At 38.9% G+C, this 14,398-nt stretch overlaps 1 protein-coding gene across 1 annotated transcript in view; it reads right to left on the bottom strand.

The window, feature by feature from the left end:
• Positions 1-13,702: 13,702 nt before the first annotated feature.
• rbm45 (RNA binding motif protein 45) overlaps positions 13,703-14,398 on the bottom strand; it is a 30,695-nt gene continuing 29,999 nt past the window's right edge. The window contains exon 10 of the mRNA XM_080198911.1: positions 13,703-14,009. The gene's annotated coding sequence lies outside the window, so the exon portion shown is untranslated. The remainder of the gene's footprint in view (positions 14,010-14,398) is intronic.

The following is a 14,398-nucleotide window of genomic DNA, read 5'->3' on the forward strand; positions in this document are numbered from 1 at the left end:
ATGCACCTCAATCATGTCCTCCATCAGCCTTCTCTGCTCTAAAGAAAGTAATCTTAATTCTTACTGTACTTTCCCCGTGGCCAGAGAGGAATTAAAATGTCACAGCCCCTGCAATTTCCTGCCTTGCCTCCCACTGCAACCTGGGATGCAGTTCATCCAGGTCTTGAAATTTTCCACTTCAAGTCCATCAGAGCCTCCAATACTTCCTGTTTTCCCACATCCAACTGTGCAAGCTCCTCACAGTCTCTTTCCCTAAATTCTGCACCTACGTTCTCCTTTTCCTGAGAGAAGGCCAATGAGAAGTATTCACTTAATATCTTCCAGTGTCCTACAGCTTCACACACAGATTGCCCCTTGGTGTCTAAGTTCTACTCTTTCACTGGTGAACCTCTTTCCCCTAATATATTTATAGAATATCTTAGGATTCTCCCTAATATTTTTGCCAGTCCTTTTTCATGCTCCCTTTCTGTTTTTCTAATTGCTTTCTTAAGTACCTTCTTGCACTTCCTATATTCCTCTAGGGCCACAGCTGAATTGCTTCCTTGGACTTTGGTCTTTCTCTTCTTCCTTATTCAGTCCTGAATTGTCCTGAACGTATTGCTCTTATATTTCCCTCTATAGGGAATCTTGAGCTTCATAAAATTCTCAGGAAGCATCTGAATAATCTTCAATAACCCACAGCATTTACATTAGATACAATTCACACATTTGCAAAAGCATGCATGTCTTTTCACTGACTTCAACAAAATGCATCACTGTCATAAGCATAGCAGGCGAGACATCTTTCATGACATAAGCAAGTAAGAATGAAGAATTAAAGTTGTAGTCTACTTTTTTGGACAGATTACAGTATATCTAGATGAACCAACCAGCAACTTCCTATCAAAATTAGCTCAAGTTTTCAAGTGAGACTGTTCACCTAGAATATTGTAATCTTATATTTTGGCAAAAGTAAAAACATCACTCAGGTCTGATGAAACATCACGCAGACTTGAAATATTCACTCTATTCTCTCTCCACAGAAGCTGTCAGATCAGCTGAGATTTTCCAGTATTTTCTGTTTTGTGCATGTATGTGTGTAAAACTACCACTGTTTTCTTTGTTGGTAACATGCTGTGGGCTAGTAATCTACACAATCTTTGAAATGCATTTTTTTTGGTGAAAAACAAACTATGATTATACAGTAAAGCTTTAAAGTATTAACCAAACTTTGGGGTAATTCTTTGCAGTTTCCTGCAAAACTAGCACTGGTTATTATTAAAAACACAAGACCTGCCAAACTGCTTGTACTGTTAGCTTTAGGGGAGGTCTATTGTGAGCTGCATTTCCCATCAAACTCTTCTACAACTTTTAAGTACCAGGCAAAAATTCACTTGCACTGACAGGTTTCACTGTTCCAATATTTATCAGATAGAAAATTGGAGACAATGTAGAGAGCTTCAACACATGTTCATGGATTACCATCATGTTTAAAAATAAATAGGGGACATGGAACAGAATCTCTTCCAGAAAGACGGCCTGTTAATTTATCAATGGCAAAACCATGGCTGACTTAATGTGGAATTTTGTTCTACATGTGGAATTTATTCTACATTCTAAAATTTTCAAAATGGCTTTGTTCCACTGGGTCTGTTAAAAGGAATAAACTGTAATAAACCTTCAAAAGAGCTTATAAACTGCCTCTTCAGTGGTGAGCAAATGCCATGATAAAATTCAGACTACAGGTCAATAAGCTATTTTTCTGCAGCAACCCGGTGTTGTGCTGCTGGAGTAGAACTGGGGCGGGGTGGGGGGGGTGGCAGACGGGTGTGTGCGTGTCATTCCAGCACTCTCTGCTTAAAGCACATTTGCCCAACTCAATAAAGCCCATTAAATACATTGAACATGGTGAGCATATCAGCAGCAAATGCAGAGAAAAACCAGCCTACAACTGGACAAACAACAGAGTGGGAAGCTAAATTTTATATGTATGTTCCAGGGTCCAGAGCATGAGGCGGCTAGAGTGCCGGTGCCCAGAGGAGCCCAAGTGGACCACAAATCCCAGAGTGGCAGGCCCAGTGGGGCTGAAAACAGAGTCAGTGTTGGCATGAGCCCATGCCAGCAGAACCCAGGTGTACCTCAAGGCAGCTAGAGTATCAGGCCCGGAGAGCACAAGCAAAGCACAAAGCCTGGCGTGTTGGGAGATAGGGGGCATGACTTGAGTCTGCCTCAGCCAGGGCAGTTTGGATCCAGGTGCAGCTCAAGGAAGCCAGAGTGGCGGAGTCCAAGGGAACCTGAGAGGTGAGGCAAGTCAGTCAGAGGAGTGGGGCCCAGTAGAGCCAACATTTTACAAGGCAGCCTGAATGGCAGGGTCCGAGGAGCCCGAGCGGAGGATGAGATAGCCAGAGTGGGGGCTCACAGCAGTTGAAGAGCTCAGAGCACAATGCAGCCAGAGTCATGGACCCAGAACAGTCCGAGCAGAATGCAAAGCAGTTGAAGCAGCAGGGCTGAGGATAGCCTAAGCAGAATGCAACCAGAGAAATATATTTTTATTTATGTTGTATAGTAATCAGACACTCTGATTGTAATGGAATGTTGCCTATTGCAGATTGTGCCATTTGCTTTAATCAGTATCCAAAGCAGTAGATATGAAAAAAAAGTTCAATTGCACTTCTATATAGGAGATAAACTATTGCCTCCAAGTTCTGTTTCTTGTTTTATTTCCTTCTGAAATCAGGTCGTTGGATTGCAAAGTGGTGTCCTGCATTGCCAGAGTTAATACAATTATATAATCCTTCAATCATTACTCTAGATTAAATGAGTAAGATTTGATTTGATTTATTACTGTCACATGTATTAACATACAGTGAAAAGTATTGTTTCTTGTGTGCTACACAAACAATATATACCATTCCTAGAGAAGGAAATGAGAGAGTGCACAATGTAATGTTACAGTCATAGCTAGGATAAATCCTACAATAGGAAAGATATGGTAGATAACTAGATCCTACAATATGAAAAAGATAGTGCTTGCAATTCTCTATTTCATATTAGGAGCATTTTTTAATGCTTTGGCTAAATACCATGACACATACTCTCAGGCTTAACTAAAAGGGGAATAAGGAAAATTCTTTCTAACCGGGCTTGGAAAATGGATGGCTGGCATGACATGTCACTGAATAAATGCTAATAGGTCAGAGAAATCTATTGATTCAAATTTAATCTGGGAGGAATCACTTTATCCTCGAATATGCACATTTGATATTAAATGTTTCCACCTTATAACTGAAAACAAAAGAGAACTACAAAATGAAATGGCATGTCAAAGTTCTGATCAAGATTTCTGCTGCCAATTGTCAAGGCACCAATTGTATATCACACCAGTCAACAGTGAACAAAACAGTAACAATTCATTAATTACTTACAAATGACAATGGTAGCTTCAAGAGGGGAGCTCAATGCGGCTATTACAGTCAATGTAATAGAAACATGCAGATGCAACGGACAGCTACACCAATCTGTCAACAGCAATCAATATTGATATAGCTAGTGGAAGCCTCAAAATTGATACATTTCTCAATCATGCATCAGTCACTTAAAAAATGACAGGTTTCTTGTGAAACAACTTGCTATTTTTGGTATTTGACAATGGTTATTTCAAGGACTGCGATCTTTTAACTAAAATTTATCATGCTTCCAAACAAAAAAAAGCCTTGCTTTCAAGACGTGGTCTCGACTATTTCAATTCAGGCGGTATTTCTGCATTCCATTTGCTATAAGTCACAGCCATCATGTAAGCCTCTCTAAGGAGACTAGAGTTTTAGATCAATGACCTTTAGTCAGAACTGACAAATTTATTTCGTTGTTGTGGGTTATGTGCCACAAGTCTGATTATCTACAACTCAACATACCCAATTACTCACTCATCACAATCACGTTTTTTTTCTTGGGGGGGGCGGGGCAGGAGACAGCACAGGAGGCCATTCAACACACTGACTTATGTTGGTTCTCTGTAATAGCAACTCATCTAGTCCATTCCTCCAGCTTTTCCAGGCAGCCTGATGAGTCTTTTCTCTTCAATTATCCAGTTCCCTTCTGAAAGCTGAAATCTGCCTTCACCACAGTCTCAGGCACTGCATTCCAGATCCAAACCACTTGTTGTATTAAGAAGTTTTTCCTTATGTCACCTCTTTTCTTTTGTTTTTCACCTCAGGATTCTCAACCTTCTGCCAATGGGAAGTTTCTCTCCATTTATGCTCTCAAGACCCCTCATGATTTGAATATATCTAAAATATCGCCTCTCAAGCTTCCATTATCCAAGGAGAACAGCCAGTTTCCCAATCTGTCCATATAATCGGAGTCTCCATGGAACCCTTCTTGTAAATTTTTTTGCATCTTTTGGGAAACCTTCACAGTGTTCCTGTTGAGGTGTTTCATGAAGATTTATAACTTACTTGCTTTTGTACTCTGTGTCTTTTTTATAAGCCCAGGATTCAGTTTAAATTTATTAATTGCTTTTGCAAACTGCCTTGCTACCTTCAGTGATTAATGCACATTAAGAGCATTGTGACATGCAGGTAAAATGAATCCATGTCTCCTGTCAGACAGAGAATGGAATATGATAGGAGGGAAGGCACAGTGGCGCAGTGGTCAGCATTGCTGCCTCAGGGCACCAGGGACCTAGGTTCAATTCCAGCCTTGGGTGATCATATAGGGTTTGTACGCCCTCCTCGTTTCTTCCAGGTGCTCTATTTTCTCCCACTGTCAGGTGGACTGACCATACTAAATTGCCCTTTAATGTCCCAAGATGTTTAGGTTAGGGGGGAATTAATGGGAGTAAATATGTGGGGTTATAGGGACAGGGCTTGGGTAAGATGTTCTGTCAGAAAGTCGGTAGAGACTTGATGGGCCAATTGGCACTGTCCCTCTGTTCCTGTATTCCCTTTAGAATTTTACCCTTTATTTTATGTCATCTCTTCTCAGGCTTCTGACCAAAAGGTATCACTTCATACTGTTCTACATTTAACAATGTCTGACACATTTCTGCCCATTCTACCACTCTGTCTGCGTCCTCTTAAAAGTCTATCACTATCCTCCTCACAGTTCACAATTCTTCCAAGTCATCTTCAAATTTTGAAATTGCGTCCTGCACACCCAAATTTAGGTTATCAATTTAAATAAAGAAAAGTAGTGGTTCCTCTACCTGCCATTCCCTAGTCACAAGCTAAAGGCTCTGTAATTTGTGTTTTTAAATAGGATTGAATTAAATAATTAAGCTGTTTCATAATTAAATTCAGCTATGCTAAAGACTAATGATTCAAAATACCACTTAGATCAAAATAAAATGCCAACTTGCACTAACATTTTCACTGACAAAGCAGTTTTATTTATATTTGTGGGCTCACATTGGAAAACAATGCTGGATTTGGAAATGATGTGATCCGGTAGCATGGAAAAATTATTAAAATGGAAGAAAATAAGACGCAAATAAGAGTATTGTGAAAAGAATGCAGTCCTATTCAATGCTATCAACCTCTTCAATATCCTTCAGTACCTTCCTTAATGTAATTTTCTTTTTTAGAAACATTTGGAATAATGCTATTTTTCCTTATTGCACTTTTGCTGGCTCACTGAACAATCTACCTATTTAGTCCGTTTTTACTGTTTCCATTTTCCACAATTCACTTCATGAGAAAAATCTACAACAGTTAACTGCACAACAGTTCCGAGCAGGGCTTGCGACTGCTTTCCACTAATGCCTTGCTTGAAAATGGACTGTCCCCATTTGGAAATTAGGTGAAAGAGGTCATCCAAACATCGTCCCAATTTAATCGCAAAGTGCATCTGATGAAATGCTGAGGCAGGTTTGTAAATGGAGAAGCAGCAAGGTAACCTGATTCATTTGGGAGGTTTCTTACATATTTGAATGCGATGTTCTAGCTGTACAATCACATTGCAATTTTCAGGCACAAGGTCTACTTTTAACAGGTGATTCAGGACAGCAAATTGTAGCTGGCATAGGAGTCCTCATCCTGGTTCAACGGTAAAGAATAAAGCTCCTTTGCTGCTACATTATGTTCAACTACTTGCAACATGGTCCTTCTCCCAAACCTCAGCTCCCACTTGCCATTCAACCAAGTGTGTCTTGAACCACCAGTCAGCAGCTCATCTGATTCCAGTAAATGGGTAGTTAACCTAGCCTGGTTTGAATGTATTTTCATTTTCAGGCTTAAGGCTGCCAGCTTCAGTTGGACAATGGTTGTTCTTTTTGATGAAATATACTTTGTACTTCCTTTAAATATTGTCCACTGTTGCTCTTTGCCTGACATGTGGGTGCTTTATCATGCAGGGTAATCACTGAACCACAGAGGCACCATCCCTCCAAGTCATCTATCCACCTCAGAGGAGGAACAGGGAATGTGGCTGCAGCGAGACATCCCTGCCCACCACCCTCTATCAGCTCAATGTCACCTGAGTATGTGCTCTGGTTACAACCTGGAGAAAGAAGCACATGCACGCGTGCGCACACACAGCTGTGAGGCATCTATAACAGCCAAGGCCTCTGACAGTCAGGACAGTGCAGCCAAGGCTCATGCCAAGCTCCAAGCTGATGAAATGCCTCTGAAGTCACGCACGATGCAGCAGATGCTGGAAGCTTAACATTTGGTGCATAAATATCTGGCGCAGCTTCCAAAGAATATCCACACCCTGGCTCAGCCAGTGGAGGAGTCCATCCAGTCCCTGATTGCTGTAATCTCCTTTGTGTGCACACTTGGCCTCCTCCATCAAGAGACTGGCAAATTTCAGAGAGATCCAACTGGCCACGTGGTGGCTGCCAGAAATGCTCGCAGAACTGCAATCAATTTCCCTGTCCCTGAATACAGGACAGCTTTACAAAACCCAATCACAACTTTAGTACAGTGATATGTGGTCAATTGGGAGATGCAGCACATATCTCTAGGGGGTCTCAGGGCAACTAGGGATGGGCAATAAATGCTGGCCAACCTGCAATGCCCACGTCCTGCCAATGAATTTTTAAAAAGTTCAGCAGTAGTGGCAGCACTGATAGTAAGTGAGCTCAATGAGGGAATTTGGTGGGTTAAAATGGGTCACCTCAGTTGAATGAACAGCAGGAACTGAAGCTGCAACTTCTCAGCAGAAGCAATACAAGGATGCAGCTTAGGAGTTACAGTCTTGGTGTTTGTGAATATGAAATTAAAGTACAGAGCAGATGAAAATGCTCTGATTAAAGAGAGAAAGTAACAGGGAGCAGCATCAAGGCAAAGTTGGCTTGCGAGAAGGCAGAGGATCTAAGATGATGATTTCTTAATACAGACCTATGAAGCAGTGGTGTTTTGTTGACACAGCTGAGTATCTGAGATGAAATTTGAATGCACATGGCAATTCAGGGTACAGGAATGTCAGGAGAGGTTGAAACCCTAAAGGTGGATTCTTGTGAAGGTATCCAAGTGAAAGCTTAGTGCGGGAGGAAATTCCAAGGAGAGTTCTTTGAGAGTGAAGATTAGAGACCCAAGTTAAATGGTGAGAGAGTAGTCTAAAATAGTTTTTTTTTCTTGTGCAATTAATGTTTTATTTTATTAAACGTTCACCAGCAGGCCATATTTGAAAACAAAATATAAAAGAATCTGATTTATCAAGTCGTAAGGTCAGCTGAGGTCATAAGTGAATCTTCATTGCATTCTTAAACTTGCATGATCTATTTTCTTTATTCTTTCATGGTATGTGGATATCATTAGCAAGTCCAGCATTTGTTGCCCATCCCCAATTTCCCTTGAAATGAGTAACTAGCTAGGCTATTTCAAAGTCAACCAAATTGCTATGGGTCTGGAGTCACATGTAGGCCCAACCAGCAAGGACAACAGATTTCCTTCCATAAAGGAAAGATGAGTTTTTATAATAAACAACTATGAAACCATTGTTATCAGAAAATTTTTTAAAATTTCAGATGTATAGTGAATTCAAATTTCATGGAATGCAAATTTCACAATATGCCATGGCGGAATTCAACTTCAGTTCCCCAGAGCATTACCCTGGGTCTCTGGATTACTACTCCAGTGACAATACCACTATGACAATGGCTTTCCTCAAGGCAGGGCAAAAACAAAATCTTATACTGAAAAATTGTTACAGGAACAAACTAAAATGGGGAGGGGGCAGGGAAATAGTTTGTATATAGGGTATACTCAACTGTATTTTTAAAATGCATAATTTATTCAAGAGATAATGTCTTTATTTATATGTAAACTGCCCAATAATGGTTGGCCTTGGAGGGAGTGCAGAGGAGGTTTACGAGGCTGATGCCGGAGTTGAGGGGATTGAGCTATGAGGAGAGGCTGAATAAACTAGGCTTGTACTCATTAGAGTTTAGAAGAATGAGGGGAGATCTCATTGAGACGTATAAGATGATGAATGGGATGGATAGGATAGAGGTGGAGAGACTCTTCCCGCTCAAAAAAGACAGTAGGACTAGGGGGCACAGCCTCAAGATAAAGGGGGGGCGGTTTAGAACGGAGTTGAGGAGGAACTTCTTCACTCAAAGGGTGGTGAATCTCTGGAATTCTCTGCCCATTGAAGTGGTGGAGGCTGCCTCGCTAAATATTTTTAAGACGCGGGTTGATGGGTTTTTGATAAGAGAGGGGATTAAGGGTTATGGGGAGAGGGCGGGAAGGTGGAACTGAGCCGCGACAGATCAGCCATGATCTTATTGAACGGCGGGGCAGGCTCGAAGGGCTAGATGGCCTACTCCTGCTCCTATTTCTTATGTTCTTATGTTCTATGCTCACACTTTTTAAAACATTTATCGAGAAAAGTACAATGAGGTAACTATCTAAAAGGAAAATCAGTTTCCATTTGGAATTTAATGGCTTACACCACTTAAACTATCTTAACTTTCATAAAATTTCTTCCTGATCATAGGTTTTTCCAGATGCAACCTATCAATTTTGGGACAACTGAGCAAAAGGTCCTTCTTCAATTCTATAACTTGAATACCAGAATAATACAAGTCAATATCTGCAAAAGCACAATGGAAATTGAAGTGCACACGCGCACTAAAATGCATCTATTTCACTAATTTTTTTTTCAAAAATCTAATTACTCCATTGATAGCAATCAATCGTTAAACTGAGCTCTACCACTGCGATGGTTACTTAGTGAGCAGAGAACAAGCAGTTGTTGGCTGCCATCTTGTCTGGACAATGCTCCACTCACCTTTTGCCACTTTCAACAATATCCTGATGCAATTGTTGAGATACACATAGACGGTTGATTGTTTTTAAAAACTGGCATTGCTCACTTTCTTATAATAGGAAGGGGCTAAAAATAAAAATGGCATCAGAAAACCCAAAGTGAAATCTTTAAAACATGAAAACTATTTCAGAAAAACACATACTATCAGGTAGTTTCAGGAATGTTAACCAGGAAATATGGTCAAAGATCATTGAAGGGATTGATTTTTTTTTGGTCACCAATTTGGATTAAAAAATTTTGATGACCAAATGCTGCCAAACATAATTTCAGAATTTAACTTGAATTTAAGGTGATTAGTAAGAACAGCAATGGCAACAAGAGGAAGAACTTCTTTTAATCCAAGTGTTTCGAATCTGGAATGCACTGGTTGGGTGTGTGATGGAGGTAGGTTCAACTGGCTTTCATAAGAAAATAGGATTATCGGAAGATGAACAATTTGCAGGGTAATGGAAAAAGATGGGAGTAACACAAAGTGAATTGATCTTGCAGAGAGCAGATGTAGACAAAACAGATTAAATGGCCTCCTAATGTGCTGTGTATGGTTACTTCAATTAGTCGAAAAGCATTTTAGGATGTCATGAGGTCATGAAAAGCGTCACAGATTTGCAGTGTTCTTTGTTAGCTCACAGGAAATGGAACACAGGAAAATGCTTTTAGAATGGAAAATACACAAAACATAACACGAAAAAGCAGAGGGCAGGAGATAAAAATGTACGAAAAAGGAAGATGAGTGAATAAGTCCAAAGACAGAGAAAGAAAGGTAGTTACTACATAAAGCATGAGTCGACATGAACCTGCAAGAAAAGATGTTCAATTTACTTTCAGAAGTCACCTTTTAAGAGATTAGCCAATGAAAAATGGATTGAGGCAGGCTGCAACACACTGGACAGATCAACTTTTTGTACTTATGTGCTGATTATCATGTCTTTAACAAGCCAAAATAAGAATGTGTTAATCTACAACAAATGTTAAAATAAAATTTGTTTCTGTAATTACATCAGAGTACCAAGACTGCCTTTTTAATAATTAACAAATGATATATGTCAATGGCACCACATAAACTTGTGTACACTTGGGCATTTTGTTCAAATGTGTTCTATATGTTCTTGGCACAATGCTTAAGTGTGTCTTAAATGTATTAATGCACTAGTCACCAAACTGCCAAATGTACCTGCAACTTGGAAATAGGCATTTTATTTGTAAAATATTTAAAAGTTTTCACCAATACAGCTTTCTTGGCTGTATTCTTTGAAGGACAAGAATACAGCCAATGCATCCAAGTTGCTTTGAGAACTATTCAATAACTTAAAAGGTTAAGTGCATTCAAAAACTACAACTATATTGTTAAATTATTTTGAATGAATGTATTTTCCAAGTAAAGCCATTTAGGCTAACTTGGCTCAAAGCTTCCAACTTTAAATACAAATTTTCTTGGTGCAAAAATATACTATTACACTAGTAATGGAACTCTGGCATTCTATCCAATCACATCTAAACTTTGGGGCAGAAATGGACCTTCATTCTTCCCACTTCACAGGTGCAAAACTGGCACAAGGGTCAATTCAGGCTACCACTATGCTCCCCTTTAGGGACTGCAGAATAACATTCGACTATGTTGGATCAAGTAATTTTTTAGGACTAAAAACTTAATTGAGAAGTCCTTTGTCTTACATCACTGGGCAGGATCTGGACTGCAATTGAGTGGAGCAGCACAATATCTGTTCTGTACAGGAACCTTGCAAATCAGCAGAAGCAGGAGTGCTCCCTTGACTGCACAGTAATCATGATCTGTCCCTTTCCTGTCAATATTAGCCCAAATAATGTTAGTGAGCTCAAAATCCACTTCTAGGGCAACCTCAAACTTCTTGGTTTTGGTGTGATAACAGCACACTAGTGGTTATGTCTGAAGATGGGCCTTAATTTTAGTCTGTCTAAATAGAAAATAATTTTAAACATTAGCTAAGATACAAAAGTCTCAGAAGTTTAAAAAGTTATGCACTAATTCACAGTTAACCACATGGAACTTTGAGCATTGGTACAGCTATCAATAATAGCCCTAGATAAAGGGAGTTTCTTTAATTTTGATTTAAATTTAAGTTTGCATGATTGTGTTGCAAATTTAATTTATGGTCTATATTATACTTAAACTTTTTTTTAAATTGATAATACTGTGAGTTCAAGAAACTAAATAATTGTATTAGCGCACTAAATTCTAAATCAAGATTTTATTTATATCAGTGGCTCCCAACCAGTATTCTGTGCCGTGAAGACCCCCGAGTGTGCAGCAAAAAGATTCAAAATTCACTTAAACTAAAACTAACATTTGTCTTCAGCTGTGATTGACAATGCCAAGACCTGACGAATTGTGGGCCTCCCATATGTGCCGGTTGGGAAAGAGCCGCACATGCATGGTTTAGACTTTTTTATGCTGGTCAGGCCCACATACATGACCAACAGGACTAGGTGCTGAAGACAAAGATCCTATGCACCCATACAAAAAGCAAAACTCAAAAATGGTACAAAAATCCTGGGAGGAGAGAGGGGTTAAAAAAAAACTAGCAAAAGGATAGGGAGAATTTTAAAAAGGTTCGTAGTAAGGGACGAGGACAGCAATAATAAGTGTGCCTCTAATTTTTTTCATGATAATAGAGATGCGCCATAACATATAAAAAGGTTGGGAACCACTGTATTATATAGGTATAAAAGATGTATATGGATGGGCACATCCAAGATTATCAAACGCTTTACATGATCAAATTGCTCTCTGTTGGTACATTAAGTGTTTTCATAACGTTACATTTTCCTCATTAACCTGACAGATGTTTATCCCAAATCCATTTCCAGGTGAATTTTGTAATACATTGAAACTGTCTATCTGTACTTGAGTAAAATCAAAGATTAGCATATAATTGCAGAAGATGTAACACCTGCCCTTTCACTTCCTCCCTGTCCAAGGCTCCTGACACTCCTTTCAGGAGTAGCATTTCCCTTGATTTGGTCCATTGTTTCTACTGCTCCCAATGCGGTCTCCTCTACACTGGGGAGACTAAATACAGATTGGGTGACCACTGTGCAAAACACCACTCATAAGCATGAACCCAACTTCCCTGTCACTTGGCATTTCAACTCCTCATCTTGCTCTCGTGCCCATATGTCCATCCAATGAATGCTGCAGTGAAACCCAATGCAAATGGGAGGAACAACACCTCATTTTAGGTTTGGGCAGGTTACAGCCTTCTGGACTCAATATTGAGTTTGATAACTTCAGGCTATGAAGTTAATTCTCCATCTTGGCCCTTTTTATCATCTTGTTTTGCCCTAATGCAAACCCCCTCCTCTCCCACAGGATCTTTAGTTTTGCTTTCACTAAACACTGATCTTTGTTCTCCCATTACGACAATTACATATTGATGCAATAACTTTTACTTATCTTTTTATCACTTTCAGCATCTCCTTTAGTTCTTAATTAACTCCTTCTCTTCTGTCCATGACATCTGTCAAATGTCTCCTTAGCTACGACTTATCCCTGACCCATTCTGCTCCACCTTCTCCGATCCCCTCTCCAACTATGTAATCCATCACATTTAGAACCCTCTTCAGCTCTAAAAAGTCTTAGACTTGAAACATTAACTCTTTCTCTCTCCACTGATGCTGCCAGACCTGTTGAGTTTATCCAGCAATTTGTTTTTATTTCAGATTTCAAGCATCTGCAATATTTTCCTTTCATGATAAATGTGATATAGTGGAACCAACATAAAATGAACCAAATAACTCTGTATTAGAAAAAACTTTAGAGTTCACCTGAATACTACAAATTGAGTGGAAAATCTATTCAGCATCTGAGTTACAAAACTAAACTTCTCTTTCCAATTTTAATTTGAATGTTCTTAAAATAGTGTTTCTCAACTATAAATTCAGTCCACTGTTGGTTCAGTGGTCTTTTTCAGAATGTGTTAACACAGGTTGTTTGAAAGTAAGCAGCACTGGATCAGGAGTGGAAATATTAAAGTGTATAAATTATTAAATACACTATACTAGCACCCCCATTTCATCCATTAAGGATGGCCTCCACTGGAAATTTAATTCTAATTATTTGTTACTTTATCTTACAAAATTTGCAATATTCTGACTTAGAATGATCGCTATTCCTTAAGATGTACTGGTACTTGTCAAAAAAATTAAAATGAAATATGCAATAAAGTACATGAAAGTGCTCTCACCAAAGGACAGAAGCAAATAAAGATGACATTTACTAAAAGTAAATTTTATTGATCATCTACAAATGAATTGTGTTCCCAAAGTAATATGGATACTGACAAACCATTTGTTACATCCAGTGTGCTGACAGGAACTCTCAATCACAGTTTTACATATTGATGCAATGGCTTTTACTTATTGTGTACTTTAGTCACAATATTGTGAAATAAAGCCATACAAAAAGTATACGAACCAGGATGTTTCACAAGTAAGTTTTATTGTGTTTTGTACAGGTTATTTGAGACAACACACAGCTAACAGGTACAATTCAAATTCTAATGGCTGGGAATGCAGAAGTTACATGGATTAGAGCAAATTTCTTAACGCTATTATTGAATTCCTATCTTAAACACTGTAATCAATCTGTCAAAGTCTTCACCCGTTGCCCATTCCCAAAAAAAAAATTAACTGTTCAGTTACTAGCAAAGGTCACGAGTGGAAGTCACTGTGTACTGTCAAGTAGCCAGTCAGTCAGCTGATGTGTCATGTCATTTGTCCCCATTCTGCAGAAACAAAAACATTTATAAAAAGTGCAGTGAAATTGTGAAAACCATCTGTTAACAAGGATTAAAAGTCTACAGGCACAGTACAAATTATGTTCCAGGAAACTTCCTGATGAAAGTTAGGTGATTTAACTCTCTCTTTAAGCCATATACTCAAAACATTTGAAATGTGCCTGGTATTAATATCACAGGTCCCTATAAGAGTTTAAGCTATTTATTTAATCAGTCATTTGCTCTGGGGAGAAAAAAAAACTTGAAAGCAAACAAGATTCTTCCCTCCCCCCTCTAAATTTAGTTCAGGGAATATTCATTACTACATACAGTTTTGTATGTATACACAAAGTAAGAGTTAAATAACACTATAGGAAAAGTACTGCATTCTTAAAAAA

The sequence above is a fragment of the Carcharhinus amblyrhynchos genome, chromosome 11 (assembly GCF_965287045.1).
Source record: "Carcharhinus amblyrhynchos chromosome 11, sCarAmb.v2.hapA, whole genome shotgun sequence".
Classification (NCBI taxonomy): domain Eukaryota; kingdom Metazoa; phylum Chordata; class Chondrichthyes; order Carcharhiniformes; family Carcharhinidae; genus Carcharhinus; species Carcharhinus amblyrhynchos.